The sequence below is a fragment of the Penaeus japonicus genome, unplaced genomic scaffold (assembly GCF_977035675.1).
Source record: "Penaeus japonicus unplaced genomic scaffold, GWHDUDI00000001_assembly GWHDUDI00000004, whole genome shotgun sequence".
Taxonomy (NCBI): Eukaryota; Metazoa; Arthropoda; class Malacostraca; order Decapoda; family Penaeidae; genus Penaeus; species Penaeus japonicus.
In genome coordinates this window covers 43210289-43220288 of record NW_028234406.1, presented here as the reverse complement: position 1 = coordinate 43220288, position 10000 = coordinate 43210289, and positions in this window count along the sequence as shown.

The following is a 10000-nucleotide window of genomic DNA, read 5'->3' as shown; positions in this document are numbered from 1 at the left end:
AAGAAGGAAAGAGGTAGGATATAAGAGAGAGAGAGAGAGGGAGGGAGGGAGGGAGGGAGGGAGGGAGGGGGGGAGAGAGAAGGATGAACAGAAAGAGAGAGGAGAGATAGGGAGGGAGAAAGAGAGAGAAGGAGAGAGAACGGGAGAGGGAAAATGAGGAAGTGTAAAGAGAAGGCGAGATAAGAGGGGATAGGAGAGGATAGAGAGGAGGAAGGAAGGAGAGAGGAGGATGAAAAGTGGAAGGTGGTGGGGAGGGGGAGGGGAGAGGGGTGAGCGTTGGATAGAGTGATGGTAGGGAGAAGGAGGGGGGAGGATAGGGTAAGAGGGAAGGAGGGGGGATGAGGGAAGAAGGGGAAGGATTGAGGGTTGAATTTTGGTTTTCTCGGTGGCTGGTGTGCGTGGTTTTTGGTGGCGTCGGGAGGGTGAAAGTGGAGGGGGGGAGGGGGGGCTATGATTGTAGGCTTCTTTGCCTTCTTTGACTTTTGAGGTTTCTGGTTTCGGGGGCTTCTCGTTTGGGTTCTTTTCTTTTCCTCTTTTCCTTCTCCTTTTTTCATTTCACTCTCTCTATCTTTCTCTCTCTCTCTTTCACTCACCCTTCCTTTTATCTGTACTTTTTATTTTCTAGTTTCCTCTTTTATACCCCTATCCGTATGATCTCTTCTTCCTCTTCCTCCCCCCCCCCTCCCCCATACCTTCTCCCTCTCTCCTCCTCTTCCTCCAACCCTCCCCACCCCCACCCCCTTCTCTCTCTCTCTCTCTCTCTCCTTCCACCTCCTTTTCTCCCTCCCTTCCTGTTCTCTCTCCCCTCTGGTTCCCCTTGTCCTGTCCCTCAGGTGGTTTGTCGGTTATCGCTTGGCCCTGTGAGACATTTCCCTTGGGAGGGGAGTGAGGGGCGGAAGGGGGGGAGGGAGGGAAGGAAGGGAGGGAGGGAAGTAAGAGGGTGGGGATGGGAGGGGTAAGGCAAGGGAGGGAGGGAGGGAGGGAGGGAGGGAAGTAAGAGGGTAGGGATGGGAGGGGTGGGTAAGGCAAGGGAAGTGGGGGAGGGATGGGGGTGGGATAGGGAAGGTAGAGGGAAGGGAAGGAAGAAAGGCACGGGGAGGGGAGGGGGCAGGGGGGAGGGAAGGGAAGGGAGGCACTCTACTTTAGTGCCTTTCTCTCTTTCTCTCTCCCCTGAGGTGCCTTTTTTCCGGTTGGCCTGCTGTTTTCCAGGGGAGGGGGGGTAGTTGGGTTAGAGGTTAGGAAGAGGGAGAGAGAGAGAGAGAGAAAAAGAGAGGAAGGGGAGAAAAGAAAAGAGTGAAGGTAGAGAAACGGAAGGAAATTGATTAAAAAAAAAAAAAATGTGTGTCTGTCTGTATGTGTTATTATTTATACACAAATAACCCATTTTAGACGCAGCAAGCATCGCCATAAACACGCAGGCGACCCACCCGACCCACCAGACCGCCACAGAGGGACGAGAGGGAGGGCGGGAGGGCGGACGGAGGTGGATAAACGGCGAGCTGTGGGCGGGGGTCGGCGACGGTGTATCGGATGAGGTGTTGCGTTACGCGGGTGATCACCGTTGGATTGGGTGAGGTGGGGGGAGATGGGGGGAGGGGTATTTTGGGGTCAGGGAGGGAGGGGAAGGAGAAAGGGAGAAGGAAGGAAGGGGAAGGGGAAAAGGAGAGGGGAGGGAGGGGGTATAGGGGAAGGGGAAAGGGAGAGGGAAGGGAAAGATGAGGGGGAGGTCCCTAAGTTAGGTTTTGGGAGGGAGGGAAGGGAGAGGTTCTCTGGGTGAAAGGGGGAGGGGGAGGTCCTTGGGGTGGGGTAAGGGGAAGGGGGTACTGCGTGGGGCTTCAGGACAACACCGCAGGATTTTTACACCTCTTCGGCAGGTGTGAGGGTTGAGGGAAGGAAAAGGAAGAGGGGCATAGGGGGAGGGAGGAGTTGAGGGAGAGGGGGAAGGGGCATAGGGGGAGGGTTAGAGGGAAGGAAGTAAAGGGGCATAGGATGAGGGTTGGAGGGAAGGAAGTAAAGGGGCATTGGGGGTAGAGGGAGAGGGGAACACTGCATAATTGGGGGATGGAGTGGAAGAAAGGCATAGAGGGAAGTGGGGCAGGAGGGAGGGAGGGAAAGGGACACAGGGAGAGGGGTGGAGGGAAGTATAGTGAAAGGAAGAGCTGGGGAGGAGAGATCAAGAAAGAGGAGGAGGGAAGAAGGAAAAGAAAATGCAAAGATGTGACTTATTGTTATTGTCATTATTGTTTTTTTCGGTCCCATAAAGTAATAATACTATAAATTGAATTAATGATGACGCATACCTGTAGTTGATAAGTGCGAAAGGAAGGAAGGAAGTGAGGAAAGTGATATATGAATGGGAGTTAATTAGTCAGGTGAGAACCAGAGAGAGAGGGGAGAGAGAGAGAGAGAGAGACGACGACGACGACGACGAAGTGGATAGAAATGGAACTAGAATCGAGAAAAAATAAGAAAAAAAAAACAAGTAAAGAGCCGCGGTTCGCACAGGTCCCGACAGGGTGGCTGGCAGACTGACCGACTGACTGTCCGTCGGAGGCGCGAAACCTCGGCCAGGTTCCGTTTGGCGTCGGGAGGAAGTGGACTGGTTCCTGGCCGCGGGAGGCGCTCAGCGGGAAGCGGCGCGGCGCGGCGTGGCGGTGGGAATTTTAGGAGGGAGGGGAAGGAATGAGGGAGGAGGAGGAGAGGAGGAGAAGGGGGGGATTTCCGAGTTATGGTTGTTGGTCAGTCTTTATGTTTCTCCTTTTTTTTTTCTCTTTTTTCTTATTTTCCTATTTGTCTGTTTCTGTGTCGAAGACGAAGTATCTCGAGGGCGTCGCGGCGTGCGTGTGTGTGTGTGTATGTGTGTGTGAGAGAGAGAGAGAGAGTGAGAGAGAGAGAGAGAGAGAGAGAGAGAGAGAGAGAGAGAGAACATTTTCTATGCCTGTACTTTCTTACAATTGCTGATATACATTCTCTCCCATTTTGTCCATGTAAATCGAAAAGTAGGTTTACAACTTGTTTTTGTCTTTTTGCTTTGCATTTTTTTTTTACATCATATATTGACACCTTTATCGCATCGGTGTCCTGAATGCAAGATTGAATGCAAGAATAGTACGGCCGTCGGCGTGGCGTGTTCCTTCGTGCATGTTTGCTTGCTTGCCTGGCGACACGTGGAGAGCACGCGAGGCTGCTTCCAGGTCAGGCCTCAGAAATGTGCACACTTGCACGCAATATAGTATGTTTCAATGTGCAAATATACAAACGCACTCGCACGCTCACGCACACGTACTCGCACACGCGCAAGCACACGCACACACACACACACATACACACACACATACACACACACATATCGCACACACACACACACACATACACACACTCACACACACACACACACACACATACACACACACACACACACACACACACACACACACACACACACATATACATAAATATATGTGTATAGAATTGTGTGTTTGTGTGTGTGTGTGTGTGTGTGTGTGTGTGTTTGTGTGTGTGCATATAATATATATATATATATATATATATATATATTATATATACATAAAATATATAATATATATATATATATATGTGTGTGTGTGTGGGTGTGTGTATATATATATATATATTATATTATATATACATAATACACCAACACACACACACACACACACACACACACACCACAACAACACCAAACACACACACACAGCCACACACAGCCACAACAACACACACACATACAGCCATACACACACACAGACACACACACGCACACACACACATATATATATATATATATATATATATATATATATATATATATATATATATATATATATATATAAAGCAACAATGATAATGCTAGATTAAGATTTATGAAAGTTGAATAGATGAAAGTATTGAGAAAAAGCCTGATAAATGGATAAATGGGACCTGGGGAAGCTAAAAATGTTGCACAGATCAAAGGCAATGCATACTGGCAGACTTTCATGCAATATAGCCTTGCAGTTACACTTTTTTTTTTCTTTCTTTAGTTACTGCTATTATTGAAACGAGGATAGTCGAACGGGATGGAAAATACGGCAGTAATGGTTGCAATGAATGTGGGTTTTGCAATGCCTTCGCAACGTTAGGCAATGGTGTCGTTGGTATTGATCATCTAAATGCGTGTTGGTTTAAAATCAGGAAAAAAAGGTGGAAGAAATGACGATGATGATAGTTATGATGATTATGATGCTGATGATGGTAATGATGATTATGGTGATGATTGTGGTGATGATGGTAATGATGGTAATGATGATTATGGTGATGATGATAGTAATGATGATTATGGTGATGATAGTAATGATGATTACGGTGATGATGGTAATGATGATTATGGTGATGATAGTTATGATGATTATGGTGATGATGATAGTAATGATGATTATGGTGATGATAGTGATGATGATTATGGTGATGATGATTATGGTGATGATAGTGATGATGATTATGGTGATGATGATTATGGTGATGATGGTAATTATGATTATGGTGATGATGGTAATGATGATGATAAGTGTAAAGAGATGAAAGTGATGATGATCATAAGGACGATGATAATGACACTAAGGATAGCAGTAATAGTAATAATGATGATAAATTGTTGATGGCGAAAGCACATAATGATAACGATGATAATGATTTTGATAATGTCGGTGATGATGATGATGATGATGAATGATAATGGTGATAACAATAATACCTATGACGATGATAATAATAGTTATGATGATAATACGGAATAAAAAAAAAAATTTAAAAAATCACAGCCAACCCAGAATCGATTCGGGATAAGCACCAGCAGCGGCGGCGGCGGCGGCGGCGGCGGCTGGGTGTTACCGATCCCTTGCGAAAACACAGGTCCCGAGGGGCAGCTGTCTCTCTCTCTCTCGCTCTCTCTCTCTCGTTCGCTCGCTCGCTCTCTCTCTCTTTCTCTCTCTTCCTCTTTCTCTCTCTCTCTCTCTCTCTCTCTCTCTCTCTCGCTCTTTCTTCCTCTCTCTATGTTTCTCTCTCTCTCTCTCCCTCCCTCCCTCCCTCCCTCCCTCTCTATCTCTCTCCCTCTCTCTCCCTCTCTCTCTTCTCTTTTTTCACTCTCTCTTCTATCTTTCTCTTTCTCCTTTCCCGTTCTGCATGTGCGAATGAGTGTTAATTCTTTCATCTCTCCCTCCTTAATTCCCATAAATCAAGCGATATATCTCTATTCACCTCTCCATTCACGTACCCCATTCCTCTTCTCCTCTCCCTCCTCCCTCCTTCTATTCTTCTCTGTCTTCTGCATCTCTCTCTCACTCACACACTATTTCTCTCTCTCTCACTCTTTCTCGTTATCTCTCTCAGTATCCCCCTCTCCCTTCCTCCCTCCCTCCCTCTCTCGCTCCTCTATCTCTCTCTCTCTCTCTTCCTTTCGCTCACTCACTCTTTCTCTGTATCTCTCTGCATCTCTCTCTCACTCTTTCTCTTTCTCTTTATCTATATCTCCCTCTCCCTCCCTCCCTCCCCTCCTCCCTCCTTGAATACCATTGATGCCCAGCCTTTTGTGAGCCGGGCGAGGTCCTTCTCCCGCTCGGATGTGCCCCGCCCGTCCGTCCTTTGGATCCGAGGGCCCGAGAGTGTTGATCCGGGCTCTCCTTTGGGCGCACGTCTTCCGACCCCGTATTGTTTTTTTTTTTTTTTTTTTTTTTTTTTTTTTTTTTTTTTTTTTTTTTTATTCTCTTTTTCTCTCTCTCTCTCTTCTTCTCTCTCTCTCTCTCTCTTTTGTGGTTTTGTTTTGTTTTTCTCTTTATTGTTTTGTTTATATTTGTTTATCATTCTTTTTGTATATTTACTCGCTCTCCTCTCATCTCTCTCTTTTTCTTTCTCCTCTTGCTCTCTCTCTTCATTTTCTCTTTTCCTATAAGAGGTTTACAAAGGGGGGGAGAGGAAGGTCAAAGAGAAGGCTGATAGAAGAGAGGTGAGTTGGAAAGAGATGAGGAATAGAAAGAGCAAGTAGAGAGAGAGAGTGAAGAGGATGGGGGAGAGAGAGAGGAAGAGAGAGGAAGGGAGGAGACAGAAGATTGAAGGAGGAGGGGGAGAGAGAGAGAATGAGAGAAAGGAAAGGGTGCAAATTGGGAGAGACGGGAGTAGAGAGAGAGAGAGAGAGAGAGAGAGAGGAGAGAGAGAGTACGAGGGTTGAGATAGGGAGAGGGAGGAGAGAGGAGAGGGAGAGATGAGAGAAAAGAAGAATGTGAGGGAGAGAGGAGGAGAGAAGAGAGAGAGAGAGGGAGAGAAGAGCAGAGGAGAGGAGAGGAGAGGAAGAGGAATGGTGTGGGGAAAAGCTTATCGGCAACGAAACACATAACCTAAACTGCTCGTAAATCGCTCTCCTGGTCGCTAAGCGTGACAGAAAGAGATGTCATGCCCCCGCTGTACCCCTTCCTCCCTCCCTCCCCTCCCCCCCCTCCCCCTCCCTCCCTCCCCACCTTTCCGTCCCTTTCGCCCTACTTCAGTTTGTCAATGATTTTCTCACTCTCTTTCCCCTTTTACCCCAATCTCTGTTTTCTCTCGCTCCTTCTCCCCTCCCTATATCCTACTCAACCTCAGGGTCACCTCTCCCCCTCCCTTGCCCCTTTCCCCCCCGACAGACTTCCCCTTCCCACTACCTCAGGTCCCTTCTCTCTCTCTATCTCTCTCCCCCCCTCCCCTCATCTCTCATCCCTTCCTCGCCGTTTCTTCATTCGCGATGTTATTATTTTGACATATTAATGGCCTTAAGCGGATTAGATTGACCTAGGCGCTTTTAGGCAGAGTGGGGGGCGGGGGGTAGGGAGGGGGGACGGGACTGCGGATTGGGGTTGGAGGGGGTCGAGGAGAGAGAGAGAGAGAGAGAGAGAAAGCATTTTATATGCCTCTACTTTCTTACAATTGCTGATATACATTCTCTCCCATTTTGTCCATGTCAATCGAAAAGTAGGTTTACAACTTGTTTTTGTCTTTTTGCTTTGCATTTTTTTTTACATCATATTTTGACTCCTTTCTCGCGTCGGTGTCCTGAATGCAAGATTGAATGCAAGAATAGTACGGCCGTCGGCGTGGCGTGTTCCTTCGTGCATGTTTGCTTGCTTGCTTGCCTGGCGACACGTGGAGAGCACGCGAGGCTGCTTCCAGGTCAGGCCTCAGAAATGTGCACACTTGCACGCAATATAGTATGTTCCAGTGTGCAAATATACAAACGCACTCGCACGCTCACGCACACGTACTCGCACACGCGCAAGCACACGCACACACACACACACATACACACACACATACACACACACATACACACACACACACACACACACACACACACACACACACACACACACACACACACACACACACACACACACACACACACACACACACACACACATATACATACATATATATATATATATATATATATATATATATATATATATATATATATATATACATACATAAAATATATATTATATATATATATATATGTGTGTGTGTGTGTGGTGTGTGTGTATATATATATATATATATATATATATATATACATAAATATATATATATATAATATATATATATATATATATATATATATATATATATATATATATGAAGCAACAATGATAATGCTGGATTAAGATTTATGAAAGTTGAATAGATGAAAGTATTGAGAAAAAGCCTGATAAATGGATAAATGGGACCTGGGGAAGCTAAAAATGTTGCACAGATCAAAGGCAATGCATACTGGCAGACTTTCATGCAATATAGCCTTGCAGTTACACTTTTTTTATTTCTTTAGTTACTGCTATTATTGAAACGAGGATAGTTGAACGGGATGGAAAATACTGCAGTAATGGTTGCAATGAATGCGGGTTTTGCAATGCCTTCGCAACGTTAGGCAATGGTGTCGTTGGTATTGATCATTTATTAAATGCGTGTTGGTTTAAAATCAGTAAAAAGACGAAAGAAATGACGATGATGATTTAATGGCAATGATGATTATGGTGATTATGGTAATGATGATTATGGTGATGATGATAGTAATGATGATTACGGTGATGATGGTAATGATGATTATGGTGATGATGATTATGGTGATGATGATGGTAATGATGATTATGGTGATGATGGTAATGATGATTACGGTGATGATGGTAATGATGATTATGGTGATGATGGTAATGATGATTATGGTGATGATGGTAATGATGATTACGGTGATGATGGTAATGATGATTATGGTGATGATGGTAATGATGATTATGGTGATGATGATAGTAATGATGATTATGGTGATGATTGTAATGATGATTATGGTGATGATGATGGTAATGATGATTATGGTGAGGATAGTAATGATGATGATAAATGTAAATAGATGAAAGTGATGATGATCATAAGGACGATGATAATGACACTAAGGATAGCAGTAATAGTAATAATGATGATAAATTGTTGATGGCGAAAGCACATAATGATAACGATGATAATGATTTTGATAATGCTGGTGATGATGATGATGATGATGAATGATAATGGTGATAACAATAATACCTATGACGATGATAATGATAGTTATGATGATAATATGGAATAAAAAAATATAAAAAATCACAGCCAACCCAGAATCGATTCGGGATAAGCACCAGCAGCGGCGGCGGCGGCTGGGTGTTACCGATCCCTTGCGAAAACACAGGTCCCGAGGGGCAGCTGTCTCTCTCGCTCGCTCGCTCGCTCGCTCTTCCTCTCTCTCTCTCTCTCTCTCTTTCTCTTTCTCTTTCTCTCGCTCTCTCTCTCTCTCTCTCTCTCTCTCTCTCTCGCTCTCTCGTTCTCTCATTCTTTCTCTCTCTCTCTCTCTCTCTCTCTCTCCCTCCCTCCCTCCCTCCCTCCCTCCCTCTCTAATCTCTCTCTCTCAACCTCTTTTTTTCTCTCTTTATCTTTCTCATTCTCCTTTCCCGTTCTGCATGTGCGGATGAGTGTTAATCTCATTATCTCTCCCTCCTTCATTCCCCATAAATCAATCGATATATCTCTATTCCACTCTCCATCTCACGTACCCCATTCCTCTCTCTCCCTCCCTCCCTCCCTCCTTCTATTCTTCTCTGTCTCTCTGCATCTCTCTCTCACTCACTCACTATTTCTCTCTCTCTCACTCTTTCTCTTTATCTCTCTCTGTATCCCCCTCTCCCTTCCTCCCTCCCTCCCTCTCTCTCTTCCTCTCTCTCTCTCTCTCTCTCTCTCTCTTTCCGTCTCACTCACTCTTTCTCTGTATCTCTCTGCATCTCTCTCTCACTCTTTCTCTTTCTCTTTCTCTATATCTCCCTCTCCCTCCCTCCCTCCCTCCCTCCCTCCTTGAATCCCATTGATGCCCAGCCTTTTGTGAGCCGGGCGAGGTCCTTCTCCCGCTCGGATGCTGCCCGCCCGTCCGTCCTTTGGCATCCCGAGGGCCCGAGGTGATCCGGGCCTCTCCTTCGGGCGCACGTTCTTCCGACCCCGTATCTGTTTTTTTTTTTTTTTTTTTTTTTTTTTTTTTTTTTTTTTTTTTTTTTTTTTTTTTCTCTTTGGTGTTTGCTTTTATTCTCTCTCTCTCTCTCTCTCTCTCTCTCTCTCTCTCTCTTTTTGTGGTTTTGTTTTGTTTTCTCTCTTTATTGTTTTTTTATATTTGTTTATCATTCTTTTTGTATGTTATTCTCTCTCTCTTTCTCTTTCTCCTCTTTCTTTCTCTCTCTCCCATTTTCTCTTTCCTATAAGAGGGAGAGAGAGAGAGAGAGAGAGGAAGGGAGAAAGGGTGTGGGGAAATTTATCGGCAAACGAAACTCATAACCAACTGCCTCGAAAATCGCTCCTTGTCGCTAACGCGTGACGGAGAAGAGATGTCATGCCCCCTCTGTACCCCCTTCCTCCTTCCCTACCCCTTCCCTCCCTTCCCTTCCCCTCCCCTCCCCTCCCTTTC